The 21,707-nt window shown below is 43.1% G+C and overlaps 1 protein-coding gene across 1 annotated transcript in view; it reads right to left on the bottom strand.

Moving 5' to 3' along the window:
* The window catches only part of LOC122401920 (zinc finger homeobox protein 3), a 201,144-nt gene extending 185,106 nt beyond the window's left edge, over window positions 1-16,038 (bottom strand). Inside the window, exon 1 of the mRNA XM_043404341.1 lies at window positions 15,999-16,038. The gene's annotated coding sequence lies outside the window, so the exon portion shown is untranslated. The remainder of the gene's footprint in view (window positions 1-15,998) is intronic.
* Between the last annotated feature and the right edge of the window lie 5,669 nt (window positions 16,039-21,707).

Here is a 21,707-nt window from a genome sequence, read left to right as displayed (position 1 = left end):
GGATGAACGGACAGATAGACGAAAAATATCGCGGTGATCTCGATACCTCGGCATGTATGTTTTACTGTGCCGGGAGTGTCGCGTTCCAATGAATATATATGGCTGGCGCGATCGTTTTTAACGTCGTCAGACGTTTATGGGTTCGTTGGTCCGTCCGCATCGTCAAAACAGCAAGCTTCTCTCACTGCAATCGTAATTTGCGCAATTATATGTTAAATGTACAATATCAATACACTTGGAAAATGTTTACAAAATATCTTTTCTCTCTGCTTATTGAGAAAAAAAGAAATCCCTGTTGCTCGCGTTCCCGTGATATCATATACTTCGTAACTAGGGACTGTTCTTCATTAATGACACTAATAGTGGTATTCCACTTACGCGGTGCACCTTGCGAGCAGAGGGTTTACCGTAGTTAGTCAATGAATTAATTAAATAGAAAATCGATGACAGAGGCTTGAACGTGACGTGCGGAGTCGTATTATAACTGCTATGGAAGATACACGAGGGGGAAAATTAAGCACTTTAATGGAACTTGTGGAACCAGGACAGGAAAATGGTACGGATAAAAATATGAACAGTTGGGGGTAGTTTCCCTTCGGATAAAGGAGAGAAAAACCGAATTAGCGGTGTGGTAGAACAATGAGACAGACACTTGTATACATCAAAGACGTATTGATACGTAAAAATACGCCAATAATGACGTTTAGATGCTTGTGAACGTGCAAAAACACAGTTATTTTTCAGGGAAAGATAATAAAAGTCAGATATAAATTAACTTTAGTAGTGTTTTCATCCCTTAAATATTTTTCGATCTTCGAGGTAGATGTCCAAAAGCATCTCGGTTAGTCGCGTACGAAATTGGATTTCGATCCGCTAATTATCGAAAAGAAATAAATAATACGTGCGAACGGGAGCAACGTAAAATGAAAGTAACGACCAGCGGCTATTGCGTAACGTGATTACGAATGAATTTCAGCTCCTGATTGCTAGAATATCGTACTTAATTCCAGGTTTCGGTACGCGCGCGCAGATCGATCAAGATCCAGCAACTCCATCGTGCCTTACACCTGTAACGCTTATAAGAATCACAGCGCTCGGTCGAAAAGCGGATCGGGTCCGTTTCAATTTCCACCCCCTAAGAACAACCGATTAAAGAAGCGGTCAGAGGTCTACCGATACGTTCGAGCCCTCATCGAGCACCCTCTGCTGCGTTACATTAATGATATTGATTCCGAAAAACACGATCGGTCCCGATCCTCTCTCTCTTTCTTCGCTTTATTCCCTCCGATCTCCGAATAAGCTCTCCCACCGCTCGAACCCCGGTATCATTCCCGCAGTTTACACGTACAGGAGCATTTGTTGGCGCAGCTGTGTGCGTTTATTTCTCGAGCACGTAGCCGCCTGCTCATTCGTATACCTTCGTTAAGCACCAAAAAAGGAGGATCTCTTATTAATATCGGAGCGGGGGGTTGTTTTTCGCCGTGGCCGGCCTCCCCCCCCATTCTCATTTACACACTAATGTTCCCTCGGTCTTACTTTGACCGGCCACTCGATAGATTTATCATTCGATTCGGGATACGGTAGCCGGGGTATCAGCACTTTTCGCCGCGGAATAGCCCCGGGAATTCATAACGGTTATTTTCCGGAAAATAATTCCGCGCGACCGTAACGATCGTTCGAGTTTTGATAAATTACGCGAATCCACGCCGCTTCTCAGATTTATGGTGGCCCGAGTCGACCCGGAACCACGATCTACATCGTTAATTAACGTAACAGTCGTGATCGGTCGCGGTGATACTTTTTACCCCTCCCCCTCCCCCCCATCGCTGATTGTTTTCCTTCTTTTCCTTATTCTTCGGTCTCTCCTCCCGAACCCGCATCCACCGTTAGCGTTTCTCGTCGCGACCGACGAATCGCAGAGGCAAGTCGAGCGTCGCGAAATCAATATCATCTTCCACCTGCCGCGATTAATTACGTGCTAGCCGGATAGAGTATTTCCATGCATCAACCGCGCCGTGTAATTAATGTTACCTTCTGCGAACGCGAACGCGGCATCGGTATGCGCGATAATCGCTATGCTTTCTTAGGTTTCCTCGATTCGGTATTTCGTAAACGTTCGCGGGGACGTGTCGCGCGGTTGCGTAACGCGTTCCGCTCCCGGTCGCGGAGATCCAACGAACGGGAATGAAGAAATATGAATGCAACATTTATTAATAACGCAAGCATTGTTAACGTTCGGTGGAATAATTGTCGCTGATTAATTTCCCTGAACGTTGATACGCGACGTCACGTGACGCGGTGCTTTGCGACGACGGTTACTGGGCGCGACTAACGCGCTTCGCTTGTATTGATATATAAAAGTCTTGTGCAAACTTCTTTAAAAAAATATGCAACGTTGAACTAGTTTCGTGTAATTCCAAGCTTGGAAACCCTAGCTGTGAAACGTAATTGAGGGTCCGATAAATTAAGCGCGAAAATTTAATCAAATTTCAAGGATGAGAATAGCGAGCGAGGTATTGGAATCACGATAGATTATGAAGAATTAATAAAGTGAAAATTCAAGAACGAAACGGTGCCAACCTGGTCTTACGAATCGATCTGGGAAGGCGTTTAAAATTGTTCGAACTGGAAGAAGAAAGTGGGGGTGTACGAATCAGAAATACGGCCTACTATACTCAAACAGATATTTTAACAATTTTCGATGATCGTTTCGTCCAAAAATGGTGATAAACTTTGGTTAGACATATTACAAAAGTACAGCAGTTGTTATTGGACTGTATAATAAATGTCGGTCGGTTCAGTATAAGCGTACTTAGCCATCTCACCAATTTAAGAACACCATTAAATTGACGTGAATCACTTACCGGCTGTCTGACACTTTGCTTCATGATTGTAATTAAATCAGGTCAAGTCCTAGTCGTAGCGTGTATTCAAGCAAGCAACGAACACTTCGAATATTACCTTTGGTCTGTTTCATATAATATAAACGCTATCGTATAAATATCAAAAATTACTTTATTTTGAGTAAAACGATTATATTTAGAAAGAAAAATAGGAAGTCTGATCGTAGCAATATTAACAATAAAAGAAATCGACCCCTTATTCCAATCGATGCCCAAAGTTTCGATCGAACCAGATCTCTCGTACGTATGGAGGTAAATCGAGCCGAGCGATTTTAAATTCGAATCTCGAGCCGTTGCTTTCGGTCCGGGCCTACAATTCGCGGAACGATTAATCATATTAATTGCACACAGTCCGGTCGGACCGGCACACGAGGCAATACGAGCTTAAGCTGCTTAATTATAAATTGTAATTAGTGTTCGCGCGGCCACGTAGCTTCGATTAATTAACGGACTGACCCCCCACTCCGCCTACTAGCCGGGGGGCTCTTAATTATTAATTGCCGGGACCAGAAGCGCGCATCCGGCTGTTCGTTGCGACACTTCGTTCCCTCGATCCTTCATTTCTTTCTTCCTCTGGTCGCGACGATCGTAAACGCTTTTTCCTGCTCGTTTTTTATCCATGGCCTCGCGTTCCTGCCGCTACGTAGCTTAGTTTGTTTCACCCGGCACCCCTCCCTACCCGACGAGCTTTTATTATATTTTCAAGTTTATAAGCGTGTCGTGGAACGGATATTTATCGCGTTATTCGCGTAACGCGACACACGCTTTTTTCCTTTTTTTTGCACAAGGTATCCCCGATAATCGTAGCACATTCGGGGAAGAGGCGAATTTTTATAGAAAAGTATATAGAATATAATTCTTTTTCCACGACTTTCCGTCACCTGTCGATGCAGAAACTGTTAAATTTATTTTTCTGCTATAAAAGTACAGTATTCGGGTTTGTATATTTTCTTCTAAGTTGTCGAGTATACTCGAGTTAGAGAACCAAGTGATTAAAACGTTTGCAACCATGGTTTCTGTCCTCTTCGGTAAATAAATAGCACGCCACACGCGTGACTATTATACAACAGCAGAATAAAACAAACTGTTTGTGTGGTCGGTAATAACATAATTAGCGCGTCGAATAACAAAATAAATTCTTGTTATTTTGGCGCTACGGTCACAATACTATGCGATTCAACGGATTGGCGTTATATTCATTAGCAGTTTATCAGCGTATTTTCAAGAAAAAGTTACATATATTATCATCTACGCGTAATAAGACGTACAATGTAATAATAATACGTCTTAATCCTACCAGACTTGTAAACATCAAGAAATTAGACGAAAGGAAGGAATTATAAAGGGATACTTTGCACATGGTTCTAATTCTCTAAAATGGCTACCAAAGCATACGACTGCGAACTACATAGAACGAGCAACGTTCTGTAAACTGAAAGTTCGTAAACATGGCGTTGTCTGGTACAACTTAAAATTAGTATGCGTCGGTGTAAACTATATATAAGCTCGATTGATAAAGTTGTACGTTAAAAAGGCGGATATTTCATAAGTTACGATACAACGGGGTCTAGGAATCGCGCGGTTCTCGGTGACTTACATTCGCCGTGTTTAGTGTCCTGTGTTTTGCTGACTGCACGCGATATAAATTCAACACGGAATGAATTGTGGACACGCCTTCCCTCGGTTGATTTTGCGGTGCATTCGATGAACTTTCTCACACGTTATTCGCGTCGCGCGTGTCTGTTCGCGTGGAAAGACTCTCTGAATATCTTCCACGCGGTATATTACCTTCAATATTTCCCGCTAGTCTCGTTAATCGGTGCCAAATCGACGGTCACGAATCAAGAGACTGCCAGACGATTTTGACGATCGATTATTCTTCGTCGGACTTTTACGAACGAGCTAGACGAGATCTGTTTCACGTTTAACGCATTCGACAACCTTCGTCTCTTCCATTTATAACGATTAACGCACTCGACGACACCGTTAATCGCGCGACTCGAACTTTCATTCACGAAAGCGAGCCGGCTCGATGGAATTCGTCGAGGAGAAATTTTTCGAATGATGTGATTCGCGAGTTGACAGTGACTCGATCAGGTCGTAAATCATTCTATTATTTTTTCTTAACTGCGGAGAAGAAAATTGTTACACCATTGAGAGTAAACAACTGGTCAAGATTTTCAGTAATGTACCAAATTTGCACCGACACGCTAACAAGCCGCATAAATTATTCTTGACTACCTATTTACTTTTGATATTAGTTACGATGAAAGTCGTTATGCTCGTATAAACACGTGACAGAGTATTAAAAAAAAGCGACGTATACGAATGCAAGGCTAATCTGAAGACTAACCAGCAATAGAGAAGCCTCTCAAACGATGGAACGAGCGTAGGAATAAAGAGCGAGATCGTGTTACTGAATGAATGAATAGAATATTTTTCCAATCAATAACTATAATATTCTTACGCCACGGAGACAACGTTACGCAACGTTATTCTCTTTGGCGAGCTTATATTTATTCATGGGCAATTATCTACAATTTTAATAGAAAGATCACACATGATGTAGATCATTTGGCACATCTTGCCGCGGCCGTGACACTTTTAACACGCTCGTTAAGTCAATACCGTCTTTCGGTGAAGGGAAGCCACTCATTTTGCTCCTGTCATTAGACGTATGTACACAGTGTATCGAAAATTTCAATTTCTACCGAACCGTAACACGACCGAAAGAGAAAAATAGTCGTAGGACCAGTAATCTCTAAATCAACATGAAATTTTGTTCTTTTCTTTATTCGACCGACATATTCCAACAATGTAAAAAATGTAAATCTGTGACACAACCATTTGCATTATTAACACGTACAAATTATATTCGTCGCAATATAATCAATTCCTAGGGATAATTTATTTGGATTCAGCTACTGTATTTTATATTTATGCATTAGCGGGAGAAATAAAGATCAGTTCCGCGTTAAAGGGAATGCGGTGTCATGAGTAAGTAGAATGTGGACAGTGTCCAGTAATGTTTGCGTAGCGCAGGCTCTACAACGGCTGATTAAAACGTCTGACCCAATACGACACGCAGTTCCGCTTAGAACCGATATTCCGTTCTTCCTACAACAATTCCGTACGGTTATATTTTTATTTTGATCAGAAAAGAAAGAAAAATCTACGCCAATAAAATAAAATAAAATCGTCAAGTTTCATTTACATTTACTCGATAACGGCTACTGCAAGCTCGCGACTATAAATTAACCAATTCAGAAGCACAGGAGAATTGTTTGAAACAAGACGCGAAATAATTTGTAAATCGTACAGTACCATAAGATTAGTAAGACTATGGTATCGAAGAAACCACGATCCCAGTACGATCATAAACCATCATCGTTTCTCTAAACACAGACGACTGGTTTTTATTTTTCCGCAATGGAACACGTATAGGAAACATGATCCAGTGCATAAAATGTATTGGTTCATGAAAGTCGAATACGTCGAATCTATTATTGTTCCAACGGTGACTCATAAAATCAATGTTACTTAACAATCATCGCAATATGGAGGGGTTTTCTGTTTCTCGTTGATACCAATACGTCAATAATAATTCCTCCGTTCGATCATACTTTTCGCGATTTTCATTCACAAATTTTCCAACCTTCGAAGGAGGCGCGGTGCTCGAAACCGACAGGTACGATTTAAGAAACCGGTTGCTTAAATCATACCTTCTACGGTGTATTTAAAAAAAAGACATATAACGAATTAATTTCTTCTTGGAAAAGCGTTCAATATGTAATAACAGGTGTCTAAAGATCAAAATATGATCTCGAGTACAAATTTGCATTCAAATTAATACCAAATACGTAATGTGAGAAAACGTCTCGTTTTCTTGGAAGAGGAATTCGACTAGCAACGGTCCTTTCAAACAATAGAGGTTCGAATATCGAGGCGTGTAATCGTATTTTAATATCCTTCGAGCTCTCTATCGGCAGTTTGTTTCTCGCGGAGTCGGCGCTCGCGGAGTGCAACGTTTTGCGAAAGGTAGCAACGAGTTAAGATTGTACTCGTGGCCGAGCTGAAAGCCAGACAGCCGGTGCGGTGCCGCACGATCTGCTCGCAAGATCGAAAATACCGCCCGCGGCATTTCGTTATATACGTGTCCGGCTGGCGCGGCCGAGGGAGGCTTAATTATCGGCTCGGGGCCGCCGCAACGACAACTCGCGCGACACTCGCCGGACAATTAACGGGCCGAGTGTTTACAATCTAGCGCTTAGCGACGGCAAGTGGCAATCAAGCAGGCCAATTAATGAGCGGCCGGCTTCGCCTCGAACGTTCCGAGCTTAAATTCCTTAATTTGTGGCAATTATGCGCGGCCCAGTAATTAGCCGCGGCTCGTTCGACGAAGGGCGACGCGCGAGTTTCTGCGCGACAGGACGAGAATTCATCCGTCGACGCGCCATCGTTCTTTTTTTTCCTTTTTTCTTACCTGCGCCGTTTACGCTCGGAATCGGTGAAATCGCCACTCGATCGCGGATAATGCGTCTCCAGGGTCCACGATGAAGAAACAGGACGCTCGATGATCTCGTAAACGGTTCAACGATCCCGGGCGCTGCGCACCACGCAGTAGTCCTTCGCGTCAAGACCGAACCTTTCCCCGGTAGCAAGCACGCGGCGTAGTTCCCACTACTACCTGCCTCTCCTCGCCGCGATAGACCCCAAAGCCTCGAACGCCCGCGATAGGGCCGATAACAGCCGACGTCCGCCGAACGAATCCTTCGTCGCTCACCGTGTTGCCGAATTTTAGTTTACGGAAACACAAAACTCGCGACAGCAAACCTCTATTTGGATTATTTGAAAATTGTATACGATTGTCATTGGACTCGTTTCCACCAGGAAAGCCTTCTCAACAAATTCATACCACTCTCGTAAGGATATAATGAAAAATATAAAAAAGTTTTTTTCAATCCTCTGTTATTACTGTTTTAAGCTTCTAAGGGAAATCTAACTAATTTCGATCCATCCAAAATGCTTATAAACGCATATATCCAAGCACCTGCGAATACTCGTTTTAGAATTCGGGATCAACCAGTTGGTACCAAGACCTTCGCAAATACATGAAATATAGTAACAGTTTTCATATACAGCGATCGAACCTTATGAGACTCGGGTATAGAAACCGACCTAGATCCGCGAGTACGCGTTGAACTTGATCCCATACCTAAATATGAACTCGAACTCGTTCGTGGCTCCGTGAAGTTCGTCCTTCCCGATAATCAATAGCGCGGTCGTTTTTTTATACGTTACGTACGGGATCCATTTGTTATCGCGCGTTGGGATACGATTGAGAAAATCCGCCTTTCTATAACGCGAAAGCAGCGAAATGCAGGCCACCAGTCTCTGGGATCTCTGGTCATCAGTCAAATCGCACGGCACCCATTTGCTTACTCCATATACGATTCCTAAGCCGCGTATTCCTACTGTTTCCTCGATCGACGCTGAACTTTATCGCACGTGAGTGACAAAACGATTCGAAAACTGCATCGATGGGTGGCCATCGACCGTTCGTCTTCGCCCTTTTTCTCCGCGATACGAATTATTACCTGACGGTTGTCTACGCGTCGTACCCACGCATTGTGTATCTATTTATCCCGCTAACGTGACTGCACCGCATTCTTTAGGCAACTGATTGGCTGGCGTCATGCTACTCGTTTCACTACGATCACTGTTAGTCGCCCGAGGATCGCAGTGCTCTCATTCACGAGTTTTTTTTTCGTCGAGTAGGGAAACGGTCTCTACGTACTCTTTCAGCCTCCTCGGTTACCTCAGTTCCGAGTTTTCCACTCGTACAGCAAACAAATAATTCGACAACACGGTTCTGCACGCATCGAACATTTTGGTACTAGATTTAAGTCAACTCCGATGACTTTGATTATTTTAAAAACCATGTTCCCCTGCGAGAATAAATAAAAGTCGGAGAGTTGTTTATTATTGCTCGAAAAGGCAACGCGTTTCGAGAGGACGAACGAGGTCGAGAGCCGTTTGTAAAACGGAGCTACTTTGAGTTGATTTCGTAATGTCCGGCAAAGGACGATGCCAGCTGAGTGGACGAGACGGTAAATTAAAGGTACCAACGACGTTGCTCGTAAAATACTGACCCGCGATCCCTCCGGTGTTCGAGGATCGATCCCTCGAACCGTGACGTTAAGAGACCACGTCGACTGCGAATGGGTTGAAAGTGCGTGCGCTGGGTCTTTAGTGCCGCGATAATTACGGTACGAAAGCCAATGCTGCGAGCCAATTATTGCGAAAGAAACTGAAATATTGCCAGTCCCGCAGGAGCTCCGGCCACGCACGAGTTTTATCGCTGGAATATCGCCGTTGGTCAGGTGTCGCCAAGTTATTTCGGGTATGCGACTGTATCCTTGACGTCGATCATGCCACCACACCTCCTTTACTCCAGTTATGCCGACGAACGCCACTAGGATGCAAGGACCTAGCGACCATGACAAATCTCAGAACGCTTTTCTCCCAGATACTTTGATTTTTGAAAAATTAAATCCTTACTACACGTGGGTGTCTATACATTCGCTTAGACGATGCACGAGTTTCATAATCGTTAACAATATTGTGAACGGAGAGATATTTTTTTATGTCCTTTTTAAATCCTAAGAACCTCTTTCTAGAGCTATAGATTTAGCCTATTTATGTTCATCCATATCTTGCAGTATCGATTGCGGTAAAGCGACCATCAATATTTAAGCATTTCGAACAAAAATACACCAATTCCTGCTATCTTTAATTTTTCAAGGGAGGTACCGTGAATCTTCTCTTTTTCTATTTTATATAGATCATCCCGATGTCCGAACATATCTAGCCAAGATATAGTTAACCGACTTCGATAAAAAATTATATCACGTTAATGTCATAAAAAGTGTTCAGTATGCAACGGTTTACAAAAATTGCGTAATATTTTATCAAACGTATTCCACGCCTCGAACGCTTCGATTTAAGATTCGATATTTTAAAAATCTCGAGATCCTTTCAAAATGCAAAGCTCTTTAACTTATTTATGCCTGGCCTTTAATTTAGTATTCCGTGTGGTGTGAATTTAATAACACGTTTATAGGCGATTTGTATGCGTTGTGGTTAGCGATTCGAAGATTTTTTAGGAATGAATCATCTTCGGTCGAAGCACCGATGTTTCTACACGAATCGCGCCCAGTGACAGATGCGTCCTTCTCTTTTTCTTCAACGTGCTACCGTCTATTACACGCTGATCAAAATTCCGGTAAGCCTCGTCGCGGCTCTTCCGAGTCTCGTAAAGCAACGTTTCTTCGAATATTCGGTTTACCGATTGCTTCGAGCCTTTTATCGATTCAATTAAATATTCCGCAACGGCTTTTCGGACGTCCAATTACTTAATCGAAACGACCTCTTATCTCCGTTTACCACCTCGAGAGCTGTTGCCGGTCATTGAAAAGAAAGTCTGCTAAAATAATCGCGAACGACGGGAAGAAAATGCTCAAAAGGTATCGAGCATTCTGGAGCGAGGCCGTGATCGAGAACCACCAATGACACGCTTTAGGATCCCAGAAAAAGAATTAGTCACGTAGCTTTCGCGGTTTCTTGCTCCTCTGGACGCGTGCATAATTTAAAGCTGGCGTAATGAAGCTACGCGTTCGGCGCAGTATTAATTGACGAGCAGACGATTACGGAATATCGCGAACAAGCTGCTTCGTTAGTCACGATCTGCGTCATTTGCTGGGCGCGGAGGACAGCCACGCTGTCGAAGAGCTGATGAATCGCAGAAACGTTTAGCATAAATCAGGTGCAAATTAAAAGGCGATCCCAAATTAGAGTACCAAGGGGCTCGAGTTCTCAGTTTCATCACTATCCATTATGCTCACCAATCCCGGTACCGATCAATTTTAAACTTACTCCTTAAAAAACCTGTACCACACTATGAAAAATTGGAATTTCCGTGATTCGAATCGCAGCAATTACACACGCGTAAATTCAAAAGAATCAAGCAATTTTCATTGGCAATACTTCCGAGAAAATTAAATCCTTGCAATTAAACGAACTTCTCAGTTTCTCGAAGAATGAAACGACAGGAATTATTATTTTTATTATTTCTTAATATTTATTAGGGTTTATTAATTCTGTATCGCACCGCGGTTGAAAGAATAGATTTAACCCAAATTCAAATTCGCGCGTCTATAAATATTGTTTAACAAAAAGCGGTCCGTTCGCGTCGGGTGTCGCGACGATGGCGGAATATCGTCGATTAACGCCGGTAAGAAAAAAAAAAAAAATAAATGACCGGTGAATAATGCGGGGCAAAAGATAGAGGCGACTGGAATTTGGGAACAGAGCGGGGTGGGGACCTGGGAATAATATTTAAAAATAGAGACGACGAGGCACAGACGATGCGAAGGAAATAATAATAATAATCTCCGAAATTAAGCCGAGCCTCGAGACACAGGAAAGTTCGCTAGCTGGCAAATTCGAAATGTTTCGCAACAGGTGTTGCGGAAATTTGGTACGTCCGCGGCTGAAACTTAAGCCGTGCAATCGTGTAACACGGGGAAACACTTGTTGCCAACAAGTTTGAAATTTACCGCGCCCTACGCGGAAAAATGTTCCGCGAACAGTTGCGCTCGTTTTTCAGACGTTCGTCGGTTGTTGAGAGACACTACCGTACTCTCTCAGGAATTTTTCATAAAACGTCCTCGCGATTACAAATGCAATAAAGTTCAACAATAATTAATACGAAACACAAGATAGCGCGCTAAGATTTTCAAATTCGATTCCAAATTGATTATGAGATAATATTTAAGAAACGTATGCTAGGTTCAACCATGGATAGTAGTTGAAACAAAGTGAAAAGCCAGTGATACAACTGATTCGCTTAAATCCGAAACGACGCCGAAAAGAGCGTTCCGGTTCGTTCACCTTGCGTGCGCGTTGCCACGTAAATGTAACAACAGATTTAAGGACAAAAACGTTTGTTTCGAAGTCGATTTCTCCGCGTCGACGATTCGGTCGTTAATTGTGGAACGATTCCCCGGGGATCTGGTACATTGTAGAGATTCACAATGAAACGCTTCCGCGCGCCGAAAACCGTGTTGCCTTTCCCACAAGAATCGGTCGCGCATAAAAAGCGAACGACCAAATAATTACTGGCCGTCCATTCCGACTGTAACACTCGGAAGGAGAACACGCGAAGTGTTACGCTCGGATCTTAATTAAACTCCGTGGATAATTACGGAACCAAAAAGTCTACGTTCTGACCCTATGGATACGACTACCTCTATACAAAAGACATTTTGGTTCACGTTACAATACGGTATATTAACAAACGAAATTGCATGTAATCGATTCTGAGATATTTGGCAGCTCTATTAATAAAGCCATAAATAATTGAAATCAGAGCGCAACGTTTCACGTGATCTTGATAGCAATAAAATCAATCGCATCGTAGACCTGCTCGTCCGTTCATTATTATCTATAGCAATCACTTTCTCTCTCGTTACCGTGACTTTCGTCCGTGTCGTTTTTGCCAGAACGTTAGATCACGTTTCCTCAAAGCAACCATCGAGCCTCGTGACCCTATTCGCTGCTGCCCGACCATAATCGCGCCTCCAGTTCGACAGAATCGCCCGCAGTAACCAGCCTAACGACGCCCAGAATATGTTTCGAAAGACGGTGAAAGATATTATTCATTAATCATCTAAGTGCCAATGGTGAATTGCTATCACCCACGCATTCGAACGGCTCTTGAGTTATTATTGGGATAATAAGCAGGACCGTGACAAGGCAGGTGCAAAAGGAGCGTGTGTGCCCTTGAGCACCACGTTAGAAAGATCACCTAAAATTTGAAACATTTAACCCCGGGATTCTGGACTGGGATACTCTTTGCTAACAAGACGCGATTAAAATAATCCGAAAATATCTTTAAAATATCCGAGGGTCGAATGAACTCACGAATGTTTATTAAATTAAATATACGATTTTTAGATACGACTGAAACTCACACGCGTCTAATTTAATTTTCTACCAGGAGGATTTCTATAGTAAATCTCGAAGGGAGAATTGCCTTTTAAAAATGTCTATCTGGATGGGAGTTCTGCCCGTTGCCACAGCCACGATGCAAAGTACAAAGGTTCGAAGCGTTCAGAAATGATCGCGAATGGAACAAGAGTTCTGCAAGACGGTCTCGATCAGAGCAAACGCCAAAAGGAAAACGTGGGAACACCGCTCGCGCGCGATAATTCGTTCCTTTATCTACGATTCGGAATTACGCAATGGACGGTTCGACTGTTGCGAGCTGCGACTCGGTCTCGTGAAAACGTTCCTACCGGAAGTGCGTACTTTAATTAAACGCTGTTTCCTGCCTGTCATTAACTCGACCGTTTACGGGGCAGAGCCGCGATTAGCGCGTCGTGTCGGCGGGCATTTTGGAACCGAGCATCGGCCACGATTTTCTCGTCGCTTCACGGAGATCCGCGGAGGACGTTCGGTTATCTGGACGATGTTTTATTTTTACACCGGGGAATTACGTTAGCCGGTCTTTACGATAGTTAGTGTACCGGGGAGATTTCTGGCAACGAAACGGCTGATGTTTCGCCAACCAAACTATTCATTCAAACCTGGCGCGCTATAGTCCTTTTCAATTATTTTGACCGGTCAGGGCTATCGAGGAACAACGATACGAATACACCTTTTCGTTATAATCGTATCCGTAGGTGATACTTTAACAAAATGTAGTCGCGATTTTAAACTTTCTATTGTGTTCGTAAGAACTTGCGTCCCGATGGTATACAATGTGGTATAAAAGTTTGGAGCACCCTTCGATCTTTAAGGGCGTCTTCTACTCCAGACTAGTGATTGTCCTTGAGAATCCCGTCTCGAGAATCCTCGAGATTTTTTAACAAATTTCCATCCCTGTATCCCGAGAAAACAATTTCCAAATATTTCGAGACTCCCGATGCCCCGGAGAAAACTCTTCGCAATCTCGGAAATTTCAAACAAATTATATTATACGCGCCCCTATATGAATTATATTCTTATATAAGAATTATATTCTAATATTCGTATAATTATATAATTATACGTAGATCAATCCCATGAAAACTGGTTGAGGATGATCTTCAATTATTGAATAAAAATGAGAGATCCTAGAGGCCAAAATAAGACGAAAATCAATACCAATTTGTTGATCGAGTTAAAAGTTATTAATAAAATTTGTCCACCTTCACGAATTTTTTTCTCGAAAGCATGTAGGATTTCGGGGGTACGTCTATTCACCAAAAATGTTTGTAACTGACCACCGCAACCAAAAATAATATTTTCAGAATGATTTGAAATTTTTTAATTTCTATGAAAAATTTTGCATTTAGAAATGTCGAAAAATGCAATATTTTGAATGTAACTTTTGTCTACGAATATGGAATCTGCTTACACGACAAATTTGTATCTTCCAAAAAGTTATTTAATCAGGAAAATACAAAATAAAATTAATGTTATTGAATCTTTATTAAACTTTTTATTTAAATATACATTATTTATAACTAAGGAAACTCGATTTCTTTTTTAATTTATTTATGTGTCCCTAATTTTTATTTAGATTTTAAGCATAGAATAATGTGGTGTCCGTAAGGGGAATGTGAACACTCGATGTCTGACTAAAAACGTCTGATCTAATACTACTAGCAATTCTTGTGGGATATCTCTGTCACTCTACATAATATTCGGTGTATAGGTTGCAGAAGTTAATTAAAGGAAATATACGTACTCCTTGATGAACATGAAAATCAGGAGAATGAAAGCTTCGGAGCACAAAATTACATCAACTTGAAGAAGGAATTGTGTCACAAAAATTCAAACGCAATAAATGAATGAATTTACCGTTGAACGTACCTTTCCAAATCATGAACGAGAATACAGTTTTTGTTTTATCGTTACCGATCGGTAAATGAAAACTGATATATTTAATGAAAACGAACATCTCGAATTGGATTTATTTACACTCGAGCGACGAGGACTGTAAATATCCATCCGGTAGCGTAGCTGAATTATTTTCTATTATTAAACACGTGGATATGTTACCTATCGCTATTTATATTCAGAATTGATCAATCGTGGCATGAATTACTGTCAACAGACAGTATTGCGACATTCACGATTCTGGATTTTCCACTGTCTGGAGTAGCGTGAACGCGTATCATTGCTCTCATACCTTTCCCTCCAATTACATCGAGCTAGCAGTCATCCTGTTCTTCTGACTTTATTTTCCACCGTGGATTTCTAGCTGCCCGCGATGTAATTCCTCGTCAGTAAAAAAAAAAAATGAAACTAAACCGTACTTGTAATTTTTGCTGGAAATTATTAAATTTCCTTTTATCGCATCGTTTGGAACTTTGTTTATACCGAACCAGTGTCTACGTTAAAGAATTTACGCGTTGCGGAACGAAGATTAAAATCTAGATAGGTATCCGTTGTAAAGCGTGTAAAGTTTATAGAAATGTACACTGTTATTAGGATGTTGGCTTAATTGTAAATATGAAAACATCGCATGCTCTATTGCATATAAATATATATTCCATTTCCTTCGAACGTAAATTATATCCCCGTACACGTGATAAGGGTAGTGTTCAATTTATACCAGCAGAGAATTTATTATCACGTAATTATCATCATAGACTGTGGAGTTTTGATATCTGTCAAATTATATTAAATACCATGCCAAACGAACGGATTAGAAATGTATAAATTCTAATCGCCAATGAAGGAAACGACACCTCGATCCAAAGTTACTAGCTACTTAGGCCTTATACGGAACGCTTAACCTATTAAGCTATTAACTAATTTGCACGTGGCATGCTGTGAAGATCTATTCTAATCGTCAATTTCTACGCACTACTTGAACATCATGTTAATTAGGAAGAGCATAACTTAAACGTTAATAAAGTAAATAGATGAGAGTCTGGTAGGCTCGATAATTAAGCGTTAGTGTACAATGCGATATGGTTATCCGTAACAGCGAGCAACAACGCTATTCGCCACTACGTTCCCATAAACAAAGTGATGACGTACCGGTAACAGTGGCTGTTCGGGTACCACGACGAGGCAGAACTTTTTTAAACACCTGTAACACTTCTCGAGGGAAGGGGGGGATGAATCGGTAGTCCCTTTCCACTTGTCCGGCATACGCACAATGTTTCAAATTCTCGTCGATTCCTTCGACGGATCACAGAATCACCGAATCCTTAACCATCGTCGACAACCTTGTGATTTATTTCCATTTCCCGTATCACTGGCTCCTTAATCTCTCTCTTAATCTAATTACTATATACCGGTTCTAGATAAAAATGTCATTAAACACGCGGGATACATGACGTGTGCAAAGAATATACCGTTTCCTGGCTATGGCAGTCTTTGATATCCGATAAGCAGCTGTTTGTCATAATACTGTCAGTGCCGATCGTTAACGCGACTATCGAAGTTAATCTACGAGTATCACTACGCGTTTGTTGCATAACATTAAGCACTGACTGTTTATCTTGGCGCGATTCGCGCAAAAACGAAAACGCCGACACTTTTTACACGAGTTACTACCGATCGTCCCCGCAACGGCAGCAATGTTTCAGAAAAGTAGTTCGCCGCTGGAACCACCCTCGCGATCGAGTCGGAGGGGGGGAGAAAAATCGGCAAGTTTTCCGATAGGGACGTTTTATTCACTTGTGCACTCCTATTTATAACACTCAAAGACACCAACTTTCTCTTTTGTCGATAGGCAGTGCGTCACGAAGACAGTTCCGCGACGTGGGTGCCTCGCGTTCAACGAATTGTCACCGTCAAGTTCGCCGAGGACCGATCACGAAGTTCCCTCGGTAATCCCGGTCGTTCCTCAACGCGGTTCCAGTAACTCGCTACGAAATCCATGGTAAAACTTTTCGCGACTCGGTTCGACGATAGTTTTATATTTAGAAGGGAAACGGTCGTCTAGAGGACTCTGTCCGAAAGGCGCGACGTCATACAGGGTAAAGGCATTGGCCTAGGTTAGGATCACCACGTGATGACTACGATGACGTAGATCGATACTCCTTCTCCCGTTCAGGGCCAAACGAAGCCGGCTCGCGGTCTCGTATAGCGTGTCCCGGGCTTAGGAAACTCTTCCCGTTCCGACACGATGATCGTAAAACGACTAATTTTGAATTTAACGCGCTGTAAACGACGCGTTGGTTCCGTGGGCTCGGCGGTCCGCGGCTCGTGCAACGTTCGATCGACGACCGGTCACGGCGATATTAATGTTTCCTACGCGGCTCGACGGTTTCTACGTGTACACAAATACCGGATCCGTTCTCGGATTTGTTGTGCCAGAAAAACACAAGTCCGTGTGTTGCTTCCGTTCTCACGAAACGTCGAGATTCCCCGAAGCGATCCGCGTTTCTGAGCTGATAGCCGGTGGCTCGAGCGACGTATCCAGCGATGGGCAGGGATGCTGCGCCGCTGGCGCGATAGAGCCTCGGCGGAATCCGGTACTCCAGGATACGGGGAAAAGGCGCGCGGATACCTTGGTTCGCGATACGGCGCTCGACTCACGTGGCGGTGTGGTCCGAACCCTCGTCGACGGTGACCACTTCCTCGAGGATTCGGCCAATCAGCGGCGAGCCAGGATACCCCGAGCGACGATCGTGGATTCCCGTCGCGGTTCGGCCGCGCTCGGCGGCGCTCTGTCTTCGTTTCGCTCACGCGTGCCGCGTGGTCAGACGACGCACGGTCCGTGACCACTTTTCGGACGCGTCTCGTCGCCGCGGGTCCGAGTTGACGCACAGCCGCGACCGAGCTTGCGACCAGGCTTTGGTGGACGTCCAGGACTAACCGTGGTCCCGGTGTACACCGCTTCCTGGTTTCCACGCGTGAAAACACGCGCTGCTTCGCATCGAGCGTGCGCCTCGTCCAGCGTCCGACACGATACTACCTCTCTCCCCTTCTTCTCTTTCTTTCTCGCTCTCCCTACGCCCCCTCCACGTACTCCGCTAGCTGTCTCCCTCTGGCCGCGATTTCTGCTCGAGTAGGGACGACGTGGGGAGTGACTGGTAGCCGCTCATTAAACAAATGCCGCGATGACGTCAGGAAGTATCGCGGGACCATCGAAAATTGCTCGGTCCCGGCCCGTCGACAGCTAGCGATACTTCGATACGCCCCGCGTCAGGATTCCCGTCTGCGGCCAACTTTCCGTCGCCATCCGTACACCGATAGATTCGCTGACATCGCTCGAGTCGCGTCCCGCGAACCGTCCATCGCACGTTTCGTGCATCCGGTGATCGCTTAATTGGAATGTTTTGCGCCGATCCATCGACGCGTATTTTTAGAGCACTCCGCGTCGCTGAACTCTCCTTTCAACCATTTTACATCAATCGATTTTTATCATCGAAAATTTAGACACTGTTTTGAATTGTTTAGAATTGCCTCAAGGAAACCTCCATAGGTACAGTGATTTAGCCACCAATTCTCCAAGGGAAATTTGGGGTTCCCTAATTTTGCAAAAAGCATTCCAAATCCTTTGTATCAAATTTTTTAGAATACTTCAACTTTGAGGAAACGAATGGAGTTTACAACAATTCTGTTCACGATTTTTACGAACAGAACGTTAAACGTTCGAGTCTCGTCTTCGATCCTGTTTCTAGTTGACGGAGTTATAATTTTCTTTCGCGGCGTTATTAAGCATTAGTGTTACACACAGTGCACCTCGATGAGGTTGCACGGGTCGAACTTATGCCTTGTCGCGAACCCATATTGTTCGCGTGTAGAATGCAGCTAATAGAAATATGACCATTTGTCTTCTTTTGTTCCTTAATGTTATTTTTATTATAAATATTCTATTCAAACTATTGGAATATTTAACCGACTCGTTAGATGATCGCCTAACAAACATAATATTCTTACTAAAAAAACATAATGCTGCGTCAACGGATCTTTGTACGTGAGAATGCGTATTACATAGTCAATTAACGAGCCGTTAATAAAGCGCGCGTAAAAACACATTCGACTCTTCTGGTATCGTTCGTACGCTGAAACCGACTTCTTTAACTCGTAAGTAATTGCGGTGGCTGCGCAATCAACGTTTACTATCCCCGATTTGTGCTCGAGTCGAAAGAGCACGGAGTGGCTGGTAGCGTTCATTAAACAAACGCCTCGATGACGTCAGAAATAACCAGGCTCCCCCATGAAAAGTACACGCGTAATTTACGCCTAGGAATACATTATCGACTCCACGAGGTGTTTAATTCGAAAAGAGGAAAATCGTCGATCCTGGCGGCGGTGTCGCGGTTACGATCGTGGTATCGCGAAAGGGAGAAAACACGAAGGGACGAGCAATTTGGCACGCGCGAAAATTCAATTCTAATTCGTCGAGGGATTTAATGCGAGCGACGATTCCGCGCAAAAGACGAATAGCCGGGCAGACGTGACCGTGGGTGGTCTGTTCGGAACATCCGTAGCTACTTGGAAATGGATTTCGTCGCGTCTACTACGTCCACTGCTATTTAAAGATGAAGCATACGACGTTCGCGGTCCCTTCTTTTTTCTTCGTCCGTTGCCACCCATCGCGCCCTCTTTCTCTTGCCTAGCACGTGACTCGTGAGTGGAAAACGCCGTGAGTGCAAAGACACCTTTCACGCGATACCATCGTAATAATCGCCGGGGCGAAAGGTCTCGGCACCTAAGACGCGGTTTCGTCTGGCTGTTTTGTAACGAGAGTTATAATAACGGAGCGCAATTATTCGAAACAAGTCGCCGAGGGTTCGAACAAACGCGGCAATACCGAGTGAACGGCGCCCGTGGCCTTAGGATTTTCGCTTTACCAATTATTCGTCGCTCGTTCACCGCGCGAAACACTCCCGGCTCGTGTCAATCCGAGGGATCTGTCTAATCTGTCACCTACAACATACTGATTTTCTCTTAACAATGTCATATTGACAGAATTGCGGTGAAATCTGGAAAAATAACAATGCCATAGGAGCCTCGCTCGAACTTTCTATACGTATACTCCGACATTGTGTAACAAAGTTTAAAGATCGATACATTTGTTTGACATTCTCTAAAAATATCGTCTTGAGAACGTTATGCATCGAAGATCGGCGAAACTCGAAAAATTGACGACATTGTAGGACAGCGTAGTTTTTGTACGCCATAATTTTAAATCGTGTCTCTCGAAATGACATTTTTCACATTAGCTGCCACGATATCTCGGGAACCAAAAGACCGAGTGACTTGAAATTTGACGCAGATATAAAGTAAGCGCCTCTCTGTCGTTCGAACTAAAATAAACTTGTCATCTGTAAATGTTTTGTTCTTTACAGCTCGACGAGACAACAAAATCTGTAAATCTTTCGATTCTCGATGTTTCTTATTTCTTTTAATAAACGTGACAGTTACATTCGTGATATATATCGATTTTTAGTTCCAAGAATAAGAGTTGTTAAATGGAAGTCCTTCTGTAAACTGAAGACGAGACTGGAAGTTTGAAATTGATACGTCTAGTAGTTCCCTCGAAAGAAAATCTAAAATATCAGCCAATTTGTAGGGTTTTAAACTAGACAGACCCCTTAACGACTCTTCTTTGATTGTCGTGTAAATTTCAGAACCGAAATTAAAACGTCAAAGGCTCGCCCTCTTTCCAACGATCTAACCGTTGCAGAATCGGTTTGATGGCCGTCGTAACTATTGGAGCGCCAAAGAAAAAAGCTCAAGGCGAGAAAATGCTTTGAATAATTTATATCGAACGATGGGTTGTCCAGTGTTTCACAACCCCTGATAAAAAAATTTTCGACCAAATAAATTTGCTCGATATTTGAAAAATTATAAACCGAATACGACTGATAGGAAAATAAAATCAGGCGCTGTTTGAAATTTCCTCGATGGGCAAGAATTACGAACCGGAAAGCTGTGCCCGGGCGATACAACATCGCACCCAAGATCGTTCGTTTTATTGTCGATCTAATGCACGAGTTATTACGATTCCCGTTTTCCAATCCACGACGCCCGACCGTGTAATTATTTGAAATAATTGGACAGCCGGGCGAAAACGAGCAGACAAAAGTCTGTTAATTTATTAAAGTCGAAGCGCGAAACATTTGTTCGCCGAAAATACCCGGGCATCCGAGTGTCCTAGATACGCAGTCCCCGTCTTCGAGTATCGTCGGAGTAATTATTTTGAATAAATGGTTGGCCTCCTACGCCGGGCGTGCAAAAGTCGTCGCGGAGTTAACGTCGAAGCGCAAAACATTTCCGACCGAAAATAGCTGGCCGGTTCGCGTCATGTACAATCCAGCAGTACTCTCAAACTTCTCATTGTTTTTCTTAGATCGCAAGGTCGAGCCCGCTGCACACCACCGATGCAAAATTAACAGCCTCTTCGAATCGTTTTGAACACGAAATGGTAAAAATTCGGTCGCTGAACGCTTGTTCGAGTAATAAAACAAGGAAATTATAACAGTGGTTTCGAATCCTTACAAGAAATAGCGATTTCAGACTATAATTTCATGTACTGTTAAAAAATAATTGATATTTCAGTGTCTTTGGAAGATAACGCGCGAGTAATCTCAAGTGACAACGACAAATTCTTATATGAAAAATAATATTCGTTATTACGCGTTGTGTCTATTATTATTTTCCTGCGAGATTTATTTGTCATGCTTGGGAGTGAATGTTTTACGTAATCCGCGATACTAATATCGCCGAAGTTAATATTTTCTAATTCTGTTTTGTTTCAAGCGGGTCATTTATTACAGGATCGCC

The sequence above is a fragment of the Colletes gigas genome, unplaced genomic scaffold, assembly GCF_013123115.1.
Source record: "Colletes gigas isolate AHSC1104 unplaced genomic scaffold, ASM1312311v1 Colletes_gigas_Sc00030, whole genome shotgun sequence".
Classification (NCBI taxonomy): domain Eukaryota; kingdom Metazoa; phylum Arthropoda; class Insecta; order Hymenoptera; family Colletidae; genus Colletes; species Colletes gigas.
Note: the sequence above shows the minus strand (reverse complement) of the source record. Positions and strands in the feature narration are given on the sequence as shown.